Consider the following 15,335-nt stretch of genomic DNA (forward strand, 5'->3'; position numbering starts at 1 on the left):
TAATAAAAATTCAACATTTCTATTTTCTAATTCTATTTTCGATAACTATAGCCATCTTTAAAAGAAGTCGAAATGCCTATACTCAATTAAATAATTGCTATAAGGAGCACTAAATATGATCTTCTGCTAATAAATGTTAACCCTCTGAGCGCTAATCCCGACTCTTTCCAAACTTTAAGCTGGAAGCTTTCATGCCTTCATACGATTCAATGGGAGAGCAAGGAGATGTGCACACACCTTTACCTCAACACTTGGAGAATTGAAAATGCGATTAGAAACGTTTATCTTAAATCAAATTTTCCTATTTCAGACTGCTATTTTTTCAAAAACCAAATGTTTAAATTTCACGTATTCTTCTAAAGACAAAGTTTTTTGAAGCTACTCAAAATTACAGAAAAGTAAATTAATTTACTCAAGAGAAATATATAAAACAAAACATTTAAAATCCCAATAATATTTAACAACTTAATATGGGCAAATAGAACATCTTTCTATTCTTACCTTCAATAAAAATCACACGCATGTAGGGTAGAGTGTTAACAGTTTTCACATATTTAACAATAATTTAGACTTGTTAATATTTTTCCGTAAATAATACTAGTTTGGTATCAACACGTTTTCCTACGTTAATGTTGTTTATTTAATTAATTTGAATCAGCGTATAAAAACTGGTTAAATAGTAAACTCTTTTCTTGATCAAATAGAACTAGAAAATATCACTCATCTTTAAAAATTTTGGAAAATACAATCGTCCATAGCTGAATTTAAAACAATGACTAAAGTTAAACTAATCCCATTCCGTTGTTTGTTCAGTTCGAAAAGAATGTTTTAATGACAGGGGTGAGAGAAAAGAGCAGAAATCTTTCTAGTATACAAACATACATTATGCTATAATGATTGTTATAATATATGAATATGTTATAGTATATATTTATAATGTTTTTTTTTTTTTTTTTTGGAATCTGGAAGATACAAATTTACGCAGAAATAGTGGGTTTGAATCCCGCCGTTGCTCTAGGTGCACCTTGCATTATTTTAATATTCGTAGATTTTATAGTTAAATATATCGATGATTAACGATGGACGTTCGACAGACAAAGTTCCATTTTTTTCTTCTTTTTATCTTTTAACCACTTCCCAGTTTAGATCGAACACCGTTCGGGTACTTGAAAAGAGGCCTTCCCTGTTTTGCCCGAACGCCGCTCGTGCGACTGATTTTTTTACTCTATTGCAATGATCTGCCCGATTTTTTCCTTTCTTTAGTTTACAATGTTTCTAACTGATGGCTCTGATAGTCCAGTAGAGGTATGATTGCAAAAGGTTTTGGCGCTTTTCTTTTACGCGGGGAAAGGCGTGAATTTTGTTTTCAATAGCTTAGTAGAAAAGCCAACTTTAAAAAAAAATGCAACTTTCTTTTTACTCTAAATAAAAATTAAAATTATTTCATAAAATCAATAATTGTAATAGTTTTGATTTGAGTTTATATAATCGATTTTAACAGAAATTTGTTTCTCAAAAATATGCTTATTTTTTTACCCAATTTGCAAGAAAAAAGACGCTGTTAAGCGGTTAATCTATATATATATTTCTCTTACACGGCGACAAAAAAAAGTATCATTACAACTCCCCGAATGGCAACGCTAGAAAATCGACCAATGATTGCAGCTAAAAATGTCACATGCCAAATCTAGCTGAGGTGGCTCAACATACAGCGTTTTTAAAAACGGAAACTGAAATAGCCAGAGAGAAAATTCTCACCATGTGATCTCTTCCATGTGATCTTTCTTTGTCGATATATCTCTATTTTAGTATTTTGTCGAAAACGCTTTTTTTTTCACGAATTTATGTATTACGAATTTATTTGATGATTTTTGATTTATATCACGAATTTATTTGTTTTATTATTGTTATTAGTTATTCATTGAAAAATGAGTCTCAGTCGTGCTGTTACGCTTTAAGATTTTATACTATAGCACATTTCTAATAGGTTTAACGAATTACATGTCATTTATTTGAATTCAAATTTATTTTAATGACTTAGTATTTACTAAAAAGATGTAATTTTTTTTTTAAAAAAAAGTTGTTATATGGATTCGAATGATTTTTTTCAAATTCTTAGAATTTTGTGCATTTGCAATGTACCTAAGTTAGTAGCGAGCGAAGCGAGCTTAGTTTGCGCATCAAACCATATAAGATTATATTAATTTTTTTATATGCTGCATTTCTTTTTATTTGGCTATAACTTTTATTTCTATTTATTGAAAAATAATAACTAAGGGAGTTTTGATGTCTAAATTTAAAAAAAAAAAAATTTTAATAAACACAAAATAAATAACTTCGGATGAAACCGGTTAATTTAATTTAAGCAATTTTCATATTAAACTTGCTTTTGAATTTGAAATGATTGTAATAAAACGTCTATACGATATTTATCCAAACACGTTTAAACTAATCGTTGTGCTAATCATTTTGTTTATTAACTAGTTATAATAGTCTTTAGTTATTGAAATAGAAGTTTTTCAAAAGAACTTATACGCTTTACATTAAATAAATGGCGCTGTCACAATTATTTTAAAGAAAAACTAATAGAAATCTAGGAAATCATTGGAACTACATACTAAATAGCATAAGTTCATTTTCAGATAATTTATTTGAATTAAAAAAAATTATTTTTCCCCATAATTTTCTTTTGGTTTTACTTCATAATTTTTTTAAACAATTTTTCCTTTACTTATTGAAATCATTGAGGAAGGATCAGGTAAAAACGATCAAGGGATGGAAAAAGCTCTAAAGAAAATCAATTCGTTAAGCTCTTATACTAATCTAGCAAATGCGACGTCTCTCTTAGTATTTATTTGTGATGGTTATTTTTATGCCATCAACGTCAGAGTACTGATGGTCTCGATATAGGTGGTCTGGCCTCTTTCAAAGCTATTTGTCCCACAACTTTTTCAAACTAATTATTTTTTCTATTTTAACACTATGACAAAATCACTAAAACGTTAAACTAATTTATATATAATTGAAGGCCTTTTTCGTCCAGGATGTATAAATTTTTTCTATTTGTTATATTGTAATTTATTTCTATGCACAATTTCAATCTTCCCTGGTGGTTTATATCTATGTGCACATTTATTATGTGGAGATTATGTGCACACTTATTCATTTTCGACTTTCATTTTTAGATTTAAAGGACAAAAAATCAACACATGATGAATGGATAAAGAGTTAAAATGACATAATTTATTAACTCCTGTCTTTTCCTCCATACTTTCTTTCTTTTCTTAATTTTTCTGTAAGAAATATTCATTTCAGTTCAGCAAATTTTGATATCTAATCCTCACTTGCTGAGAAAATTGTCATGGAAATTTAAGTTATTTTCTCGCCCTCTCTTTACAACACGTGGCTTTCTAAATTAAAATAGTTGCAATCGTTAATCTTCAGCTTATCTTTATTCGTTTTCGAATTTGAAAATAATTTTTATAATATTTCAGAACATTTTTGTTTTCAAGTGGAAAATTGAAACAAAAAAAAATTTCTGGAAAAAAAAAATATACCTTTCGAAATTTTCCAATCGAATCAAATGATCACGATGGAAAATGTATCCGATAATATTTTAAAACATGAAATAAAAAAGTATTGGTTAGGCTAGCTCCTTGTTGAGTTATATTATATTGCTCTATTCTTCCATTAATTTCATGCTTCTTTATACGACATATAAGGTCATAAAGATAATTACGAAGCAATTTTCAAAGTTAATTGATAATCATCTGTTCTCGGAATTACGAACAGCGACTCTGGGCGGTAGTGAATTATCATAACATGAAAAATTTCGAAACACAATTTCTTGTGTAAAATGATGCGCGTGTTCAAAAAATTTTGGGTTGTTTCTTTGAAATTTATTTAGTTTATTTTTTTGCGAGAAAAGTGTCTTTCATCCCAGGATGATTTAGAAGCGTTTCACAATAAACAAACAATTATATTTTCATTTCTTCGTAAGGAAATACATTTCGAAAAAGAAATTTTCCTTCCAAACAATAAATAGCTTTTTCTAAGTACATGGTAGGGGGAAAAGAACCAGGTAAGAACTGATGAAATGTAATCCCATTTTTAACAGTGATGCCGCATGATATTGCATGAGAGGAAGAGGCAAAAGAATCGCATGTAATGTTATCACACTACTTTTTGTTAATTGACCGTTAGACTAACTCAGTAGACTGTATGTTGAAACAAGCACTATGAAGAAGTTTTCATGTAAGGAAGTACCAGCAGCAACGAAAATTTTAATAATGCAAGTAAACACTCATTTACTAATTGAACAGATAAACAGTTTTTGCCTCCTTCCCAAAGATATTAAACAAAGAAGTGACTTCTTAACTGCTGACCAGGAAGCGTTCCCAATATGAACTTAAAGAGTACAACTTTATCAAATTTATGCAATTCAATTTTCAGGCAGGGAAGTACAAAAAGCTCCTTTACATGCCATAAATTTATTCTTCCTTTCATTAATAAGTTTGCTGTCTCTGCCTTTCTAAGTTTAAAAAAGGTCTGTCTAAGTATAGCTGGTGTTTTGGATTCAAATAGCTTTTTCGATAACAAAATTCAAATAACGTTTCGATGTTAAAGTGAAAATTTAAGTTAATCTATCGTGCCTCATTTCTTGTAAATGGAACAAGTGATAAGACGTAAGTTCCACTCTGTTGGAATTGGGAGTCGAGAAAATAAGCCATTAAACTGTAATATCAATGTGAAAATAAAGCACTAAAAATTGTAGTGCTACACCCCCTCCGCCCGATTCCCAGAACAATTCTGCCACACTAAATCTCTAACTAAAATACTTTAATTCTAAATAAAAAGTAGAAAATCAATTCGATTTCTCTTACATGCAAAAAAAGGCTGTCGTAAGTTTTTTTTCTAACATTTCCATTCCTAACATTTTTGGAGCTGTAATGTGTAATGGACTGTAATGTGAGAGCAATATTTTTTTTTATGGCGAAGCAAAAAATTTCACTTATTTTTGATTAGTGATTCTGACTAAGCCACTGAACTAAATCTAATGTTAAAGCATATCATTCGATACGAGATTTAGTGATCTTTAATTTTGTAAATAGTAGTTAGATTTTGCATTTGATGGACTTCTTTGATGTGACAACAGGGGTCTGTTTGGAAGAAATTTGGGTCCGTTAACGGACCCTTCACAAAATATCTTTTCCTAAAAACGGACCCTTCACAAAATATTTTAACTTAAAAACGGACCCTTCACAAAATGAATTTCTTTATCTTCATTATTATTTTGTTAATCGAATAAACCCTTTCCAGGGCAGAAAACGAGAAAGATGGATGTAAACGAATTAAATTTTGTCTTCGGCAGACGATTCTTCCATTATTCGTCCGAAATGAATATTCTGCGTTCAGCAGTATAGGCTAAATACCAAATATTTGTATGTTGCATCTCTAATTTAGAAGCAGCAATTGTTGCTTATTTTTTAAAATTTAATTTTTTTAATTATAATTTTACAGTGTTGAGCATAATCTTGTATATCTTTACAATTTAAAAACTCCTTGAAAATTTTTTTTTGCAATAACGGACCCTATTTGCACAAATTTATAAAAGCGGACCCTGGTTGAAAGAATGTGAGTAATTTTTTCACAATTTCACGAAAAACGGACCCTTCACAAAATGTCTGGACAGATCCCTGGACAAATACTAACAAAGTGCCATCTATAAGTCCGATTTAACTGGGCTATTTTTGGATACAATGATCTCTGTACATGTAAATTTATTTATTTATTTTTTAAGTGACGTTTTGAAGCGTTTTTGTATATTTATATGATCGGCAAATACATTTTTTTTTTCAAATAACTTAAGTTTATTAGTTTTTTACAAAGTGATATTTATTACAAAAGTTTATGATTTTCAAATACGGATATGCTGCAGCTTGTTTTTATAAACTGTCTCCTAGATTAAAACACTGTGAAGTGCTGTTCGGAAAATAAATAAACAAAAAACATTTTCATTTCGACTCATTTACAAACACTTAAAATCTTGTAGAAAATACAACAGGCTATATTTAAAACAGGTTGAATGTTAGTAAAGAAATTTATTCCATTTTTTCTATTTCACTTCTCTATAACAGCAATAGAAGGTGAATAAGAATACAACCAACCAGTTATGTAACAACTAGAGCGTAATTCTGTAGTTTTTATCCAGAAATTTTAGTGGCAAGCCACTGATCTTTACTGGGTATCTAAAGAGTTAATCATTACACGAATGACTGAGTCAGAGTTTTTTCAAGCATTTTAAGAGTGAAGTGAAAAAAATAATTATATTATTAAAACTACGAAAAAAATTCCTGAACAATTAAGAGCAAGATAAATCAGCATTTTCGATAAATAGAAAAACATTGTCGATTTCAACTTAGTTTTAAAGAAAAATAACAGAAGAATTAAGTTCGGTCAGTCAACGGCAGTTTATGTATGCAACCAATTTAAAGGGCCAATCAGTCCAGACACACACTCCACTATAAGAGAAATGTATGTAGCATGAGAAATTTAATCCTTGAATAACATTTTAAATGTTATGTTAGGGTCTAACTATTTATTTCGTTCGTGATTTCGTACTGCTTTAATCCGTATTAAATGAGTGAATCTTCATTCTGAATAAGTAACATAAGGACAAATTATTACAATCACGTTTCCGTAACAGAAAAAATTTGTAACAAGAAAATATGATGTAAACTATACAATGATTAAATCAAATCTGATTAATTAAGTCAACGATGTGCAGTGAGTCATATATGACAAATGTTATCAATATGACAAACTAAATAACATTTGTAGAAGAATTCAAAGGGCAATTCAGCATAATTCAAAACATGAAAAATCTGAAATATGCAACTAAATTAATATGCAAAAAAATAAATAAAAACTTGTATGAAACTATTTTAATTTTTTTCTTTTACAAAGAAAAAGCAAGATTAAATAACACACTGAAATATGATCATTAACACGTTTTTAACGCTTTACAGATAAACAGTCTTAGGCTACTCACTCTGATATATTACCATAACTTCCGAACCGTGTATATGTTGACCCGTTTTTTTTTGCAATAAATAAATTAGGTCTTTCCTTTATTATTTATCTCCAATAAAGCTATTATTCATAATTTAGAACTGTTAGAATTTTAGACATTTAAAGTTTAATTGGCATATTGTTAATTGCATATTATTATATTTTCAAATAGAAAAAGAAAATATCTGAATAATAGGAAGGAAAAGAAAATATCTGAACATTAAATTTTTCAACAAAAAATGGAATTTAAAAAGAAAAAAGTTATATTTGATTAGTCATTGTAAATAAATATTAATTCTCAAATTTCCGTTTTTCTTAAATCATTAAAAAAAATGTCATAAAAATCTTTATATTTAAAGAAAAACAAGTTGTTTCTGATAAAAAATAATAGTAAAAAAATAATGTAGATTAAATGAAATGCATTTAATGTCCGAAATAAGTGAACAAAATAACATTAAATATTATTACATGAAATGAAGTAATAAAATAAATAATATTAAATAATTAGATTGATATTTGAAAGCGACTCTTCTGTTAAACTATTATCTATGTGCATTATTAGCTATCTGCTATAAACCCATCGAAATTAAATTTCAAGTATTTGAAACTTATTTCATATAAATAAATAAAACATTGCTGAAGAAAAGTTAAGAAATGTGTAATGGAACAAGTCAATTAGCAAATTGAAATGTTCCAAGAAAACACACACTGAAGATGATTGTCAAAATACAACTAAGAAGGATCCAGACTGAGAACTAGAGATGAAAACATTTTCATACAATTTACTTCTGGAATTTGAAGAATCAATATTTAATTGCCTTAATTTTACTAACCAACCCCTGTGATTATTTACCAATCATTATAGCTTCTTTCATCTAAACAGTCGACTAAAAAATATCATTTTGTTTATAAAATGCTCATAACTCTTTTCAGCCCATTTTGTTTAGATTTAATTTCCTTTGTTAAAAAATTTATAAAGATCACCCTCTATCATATAACTGTTAAAATTAGAAATAGTGCTAATTTCTTTTAAGCGTTTATATTTTTAAAAATTTTGATAAAAATATTAACTTTATAGCTGGCAGCATCAAATCTCACACTTTTATTTTCTTACATTATTTATTTTTATTTTTTGTAACTTCTGAAATCAAGTACGAGCGTATAAAATGACAATTTCCGGAGAGAAAAAGAATGGATAAATAGGAATTATTCAGCGCAAATAGAAAAAAAGTGAAAAAAAGGCGAAAAAGAGCATTACGTGGTTTTTAAAACTCTTTCTTATCAACTGTAATAGCGCACCAGGAGGAGACTACAAGTCTTCACTGTGAAACAAATTAATACTCAGTTGCAAGTGATGTGGGAGTGAAGTCAGTCAAAGAAGAATAAAACCCCATTCATTTACCCCAATGTGCAACTGCTAGTAGGATTTGATTAATTCTTAAACTATGGCCCAAACACATGTTTAGGGTAACAAATTAACAATGTAAGTGACCCCCTATTGTACTCTTATCTTCTTAACTGATAATTCAATTCTAGCTGGAGAAATATTTCTTAAAAATAAATATTTTTTTATATTTAGTACTTCTTCTTCATGCAAATTAGAGAGGACTGGAAAGAACAAATAACCTTTAAACGAGGAAGTGCGTACTTTCAAAGTATTATGTTTTTACAATTAAATTTGTATATAATCGGAGAATTCACATTTACACTTTAGAAAAGTTATTTATTTATTTATTATTTTTTTCTTTTGAAAATTTATAAATTAGGACGCAACTTTGCAAAAACTTGAAATTTAGCGAGAGACTTTTAAGAATTTAAATGAAAAAACCTGAAAACTCAAATCTCACACAAAAATTCTTCCATTGTGTGCAAAATACAAATCTTTCATTATATTTGCTCGAATTGCGCATATGAGCAATCACTATTTGATTTCGACCACCTTAGTTCGATTTTGCATCACTTTCACCGTTAACTCATATGGTTTATGATCACAATTGCGCGATCATTCTCGTGAACTTTTACATGAGTTTTTAAACACGAACAAAAACTCTCAATAAAACTCAAAAACAGAAATGTAAAGAATTAGCTATAAGGAAAAGTAGGATTTTCTTTGATTATTGAAAGCACCGGCGAGAATGGGGGGAATTACGATCGAGTTCAATTCTCAGAGCTTTTTTTTTACCTTTTATATTTAACTATAAAAAAAATATCAGATTGTAATTGAGAAAGGCTAAAATTATAGATGCCACTCAAAATGCATTAGTCACCAATTTCGTTCAGGCTACCCTACCTTGCGAATAAACATAGAATCAAATGGCGCCCAAGGGTAAATTCTTTTTCTTTTTTTAAATGAGATGTTTTTTTGTATAACTTACTGTTATATAAAAAAAATTAGCAGATAATTAAGTACATTTTAACCAAGTTCCCACGCTCTATATTTTTTTTGAAGTTGTAGCAATAGTGAGATATATCTAGATAATTTAAGCTATCAATAAGTATTTAATTTAAAGGAAATATATATGGGAGCAAAAAATAACCCGAAAATAATTTCGTAAATCACAAATGAGAAACAAAATTTAAGCATTCTTCAATAATCTTGAAACATCTTAGCTATCACTCATTTAGTTTTTCCAGGTCGTAGAAAACCTGCCCGAAGTATTCTAATTTTTTTTTACAATATCACAAATAAAAAGAATTATAGCTTATAACCTAAAAATATTACGTTTTAAACAAAAATATGCATTAACAAAACAGTTTTAAGTTCATGCTCCGATATTTTAAGAATCGAATCGTAAATACTTTAATGAATATTAAAAAAGATCAAATTTCTTAACAAATATGTTTTCAATTGTTATAATAAAAATTGTTGAGGAATTATTTATATCTATATAAATCTATCTTTGGTAAAGCACGGTTGACTTATCGTGAATGTGAAGAACGCATACACAATTCTATTTACATCTATGAGTGATTATATTTTCCAAAAGTGCAGTGCTCAGAAAGTGTAGAAATTTCTATGTTTTCTCCAGTTTCAAATTGTAAAAATAAATATAAAAAAATAACAATAAACGAAAAAACTGACCAACTAAAAGCAAGTGTGGGAAAACCAAAATTAAAATTTATGAGATTTCTCTACAAATATGTAGAAAAGCAGAAAAATTAGGCAGTGAAGGCTTCTTTCTTTAATGAATAATTAGTATTTGGTAGTTGCAAATTAAATTATTAATGTTATAAATAAAAAATATATCTAAATATATTTCACAAAAGCGTTTATAAGATTATAGTATTATACCTAACGAATAAATAATATTTGTTAAGAATTCGACAGAAAAGGAAATCATAAATCAAATTACATTACGTGTGTGATTTAGTAAAACACCTTCTCTTACATTTTTATTTCGGGAACAAACTTATTCAAAATACAGACTACACTGTCTTTTAATAAATACACAAGTGGGCGACCTTTGTGCTAAAATACAAACTAAGGTAAACAACGTTTAGGAGCACAAACGTTGTGCTCCTAAACATTGTTAGGAGCACAAACGTTGTGCTCCTAAACATTGTTTACCTTAGTTTGTACTGTCTTTTAAGGCAAATGAAAAATAGTTTTCACTTGTTTCAACATTCATTAATAGAAATGGGTAAATCTAGATATTTATTTTAGGAAATAACTTATAATCTTTAAAGAAAAAAAAAGATATCTTTCAAGAAAATACATTTTGAAGTTATCTGTGGGGCAACAGAAAAAATTTCAATTCATATTGTCACAAGATGAAGGTTTATTAATGCAACAGTTGAACTCTGTTAACTAAGGAACCCTATTCTTTCAGAAATATTTACTCTTATTATAAACAATTTATTTTTCGCTAGTATAAAAACTTTCATGGGGGTCTTTAAAAGATATTAAATTATGCTACATTGCTTTGTAATCTAAAATTAGTTAACGTTTAAATTAATTAATTTAAAACACTCACATGAAATAACAAAACAAAACATGTCTTGCCCGCAAAGAGTTGTTTAGAAATAATTAATAAAAAATTATATAAATGCCCATAACCTCATAATAACACTATACAACACTTAATAATATTATACGGGGGAGCAAAAGGGAATCTTAACACACAGAAACAGCAAACATGAAAAAATAAATACACACAATAAAATTTTACGAAATAATATACATTTCATTCCAATTCATTATAAGATTAACAACCTTTTGGCATAGAGAATTTCAGGGAGTTTAAGACTCAATAAAATACAGAAATTATATCCTTCATGATTTGTAATAAATGGATTGACAGAACATCTTATGATTTACTTACATTTGAAATGTTCTAAAGCATGCCATTCTGAGTAGTAATCATTTTGCATAGTCATAATCCTGAATACATTTAAATTAAATAAAGGCGAGTTTGGAAAAATTCTGGACATTTTAGGATTTTCAAAAAGAAAAACAATAAAAGAGGCTACTCTATTATTGAGCTACGATACTTATTTAAATACGCAAGCAAGCAGTAAACATACTAATGCTCAATAAATCAATAAACATAATAATACTTAAGCAAGCAATAAACAACAACTGATACTCTAACAGAAAAAAACATAATGATACGTAAATAAGCCATTAACACTATAATGCACAAGCAAGCGATAAATGAAAATTTTCTAAGACACGGAAACCTAGTCAATAGAAGTTATCAACATACAACAGAGGTCACAGATTTTAATTTAGCATTTTAAGATCAAACTGAAAGAGATGTTTGAAAACTGTATCAAAAATTAAAGTGATGAGAAGGAGCTAAAACTTTTCACATAGCCTAAATGATTCATCATAATTATGTTATTTTGTGCTTTCGTTTGCAATCACTAAATTCGACATTAACGTTAACTAATAGTATAAGAAAATTACAACAGTTGCGAATTGTGTCAACACATGAAACGCTCCATCAAACTGCACCCATATAAATGAAATAAATTTTTTTTTATTCAACAGTTACTGGTTATTATTAGTTCATTTTCTTTATACTCGTTATTAATTCGTTAACTGCAGAAATGAAAAAGTACAATAAAAAATATACACATATATGATATTAATGCAGGAGTAATGTTAATCTTACCTTTTATTTCCTTCACCATCTTTTTAATTGATTCATTTCTCTGTTAGAAACTGAAATTCAAAAAAATCCACCAATCATGCAAGTGTTAATTTCTTTAAAATATCACTATCATAAAGAAAAACATAACTTGAGTAAAGCGCAAATGAAAGAGCACAAAATTGACATACTATAGTAGTTTTTCAGTTCCATACACAAGATCCTTCCTCAGTGCCTAAACGTCAAATGAAGGTAGAGAAGTAAACAGGCGAACAACTGAGTTAAGTAGTTTAACCAATAGGGACAAAGGAACAAGTTTGAAAGGGAAAATAACAACGGAAGCGATAAGAAACAGGTGTGAGGGGATTTAACAGGAACCCCACCACAGGGGGCAACAGATTAAATTAAAATGGATTTCCAAATACAATAGGGAAACCATGGAGATACTCCAAAGATTATAACTAAATTATTAGAATTTTTCAAAATATATAGTGACTTCCAAAGTTCTGAAGGTGAAGAGTAGTGTTAAATGATTTCAGTAAAAGAGAAATCAAACCTGGGCTTTGAATTGGGTATAATATAAAAAAAACACAACTACTTCCACTTCGAAAATTTTAGTAGGAATAACATACACTACCGTGCAATGCTAAATGAATGGAAGATAAAGGTTGTTGCTTAAAATTTTACATGCGCTAATTTAATTTGATTTAAAAACATTGATTTTTTTTAAAGTATGGATTCTATAGAATGATGTCCGTTAAGTTTAATTGGTTTGATGTCTCACGTTGTCAGAAGAGAAAAAAAAAACTTTTAATTTAATTAATAAACTGAGTTTTAAATATGTTTACTAAAAACATTAACTTACTTAGATGAAACAACAAAATCAATTATTACAAAACGAACTTTTCTATTTAATTCAATATAATCTGGCGAGCAGCTATTTAAAAGATAGAGCAATCCGTTTGTTTATTTGTGGCTTGATGTCAGGCTCGCAGAAAATGCCGTTCACTGGTTGAATTTAGTAGGAATAACACAACCTGTGACGTAGGCGATAGTATACCCAATTCTAACTCTATAGAGCAGGGTTTCTTAACCTGTGGTTCATGGACCCCTTAGGGGTCCATGGGTCATATTTTGGGGGTACGCCAACTACTTTAAAGACGATTGGATCAATAATATTTAAATAACACTGATCTGTTTTTTCTAAAAGGTGAAAATACATACATATTTGAAACTAGGTGATTGAGATACCCCAAATTCAGTGCGGACCCTCTAATATCCCTGTCATATTTTTAACATTCTCCACCAACCGGCTTTCAGTTTGCACCATCAGGGACAACCCCCTGATTACGTCCGATTTGATATTTTTATAATCCTCTATCAACCCTTCATTTTTTGTGAGTCCATCTTTTGCCCTTTCTTCTTAGATATGCCAGCAATCCTCCACAATATGAGGAAAAGAACACTCGCAAACCATATAAAAATTTAACATTTTTAAAAACACAAAGTAGCCTTCACATTTTATTTCAATTGAAAATAAAGTAGAGTAAAAATAATTGATGGTTTTTGCAATAATTTTTTTTACAGGGGGTGGTCTGTGACTTCTTAAAAAATTTTAAAAAGGGTCCATTATACCAAAAAGGTTAAGAAATACTGCTATAGAGCGATAGTAAATCAGTTAATATCCTTACATTGAATGCATCTTTCGTGTTCTTTAAGTCGAATGCTTAAGGGTACGTTTAGTTAGTCAAATGTACGCAAGACGATATTGATACGAAATTTTTATACATACAGTAGCTTTTAATAAAGGTAATAAAATTGGTAAAATTTAGTTCATTTACAAGGGATAAAATGACTTTAAACTTAAATTTATTCGAAATCTTAGCGATACCGGAACTGATTTTCGTACAATATGGTAAAACAATCAAATTGTTAGGTTCAATTTGGAGAGTTTCTACAGGAGTGATGAATAATATTAGAGGGAAAAGCCCAAGTAAAGCAGCACTTTATTTTCATACCTATTTAAGATAGATAACTATTAGAACAGAAACACGGTAAACAAGTGTGCCTAAGGAAGCTAATTTTCGGTTGGGAGGATGGAATAAATAATTATGAGGGGGGAGGAGCAGGGGTGCCACTAACTTAGTTCTTTCGGAGGGGGAAATTCCCCTTTCGCTGAATGAAATTCTTAATTTGATCAAATCATAAAAGTTCCTGCGACTATCCTTAATTAAATAATAAAAAGGCAGCAGCAGTGACTCTAAGGAAATATTAATTATGAATAGCACAGGTACCAAATTTTCCCATTTTATGCGGAAGATTTTATTTTTTTACAGTTAATATTTATGTTTTGGTGATTTATTTTTTACTTCATAAATTTGATTTATAATGTTCACAATCATATTTACATCTAATTAATTTAATCATGTATAAACTATCCGATAATCATTGATGTGCTGATGACAATTAATAAACTTTTGTTTCCAGTTATTATTGAAATTTTTATTTCGATATCAGCAGAAATTTTTTTTTAAAAGTGCATGTGCATGCAGATAAGAAATAAGTTTGATTTGTGTGATATAATATCGACGAACAAGCATTTTTTTCGTAAGTCTAAATTATCATAAAACCAAGATTACTAACAGCTAACTAGATTTGCTATCACCAAAATCAAATTATTATGTTAAGTCAATGGAATGTTTAACAATTGCTCTTACTAAATATTCGAAAAATGAAAAAAGTGAAGACGGCAGTTTTTCATTACACAAATAATTTGGTCATCAGTAAATCTCGTCAAATACCAAAAAGAAATAGAATAAATAGGGAGTCGAGCCCTCTCATTAAAATAATCCCAAATTACATATTTTAAGTGAAAGGAAAATATTTGAATTGCTGCGTCAAAACTGCTAACGATATAAAAAAAAATCGCATTTACTGTTAATAGTTCAGAATTATATGAAAACATCAAAACTTATAAAATTTAATTATTCCGAAACTAATTTAAATTTTTTTCAAAATGTCAAGTTCTTTTTAAATCTTTTGTTATAAGAGTATAAAACTGCAAAAGATTATAATTTTGCTGCATTTAGTTTTAATTCGGAAAACCGTCAACAATAACTATTAATTACTTTAAAACTTATTCGAAATCGAGTTAAAAGTGAGACGAGTTAC

General features: G+C 28.7%; 1 protein-coding gene and 1 long non-coding RNA gene across 3 annotated transcripts in view; one reads left to right on the plus strand and one right to left on the minus strand.

Annotated features, from left to right (window-relative positions):
* LOC147816250 (uncharacterized) overlaps positions 1 to 15,335 on the minus strand; it is a 64,784-nt gene that overhangs the window by 14,287 nt on the left and 35,162 nt on the right. For both annotated transcript variants that reach the window (XR_015431463.1, XR_015431462.1), the window contains exon 7: positions 12,189 to 12,238. This is a non-coding gene — a long non-coding RNA (uncharacterized LOC147816250). The remainder of the gene's footprint in view (positions 1 to 12,188; positions 12,239 to 15,335) is intronic.
* Mcad (Medium-chain acyl-CoA dehydrogenase) overlaps positions 1 to 15,335 on the plus strand; it is a 141,631-nt gene that overhangs the window by 10,221 nt on the left and 116,075 nt on the right. The window lies entirely within an intron of this gene.

Source organism: Parasteatoda tepidariorum, chromosome 1 (assembly GCF_982258835.1).
Source record: "Parasteatoda tepidariorum strain Cologne lab strain chromosome 1, Ptep-v5.0, whole genome shotgun sequence".
NCBI classification, from domain to species: Eukaryota; Metazoa; Arthropoda; class Arachnida; order Araneae; family Theridiidae; genus Parasteatoda; species Parasteatoda tepidariorum.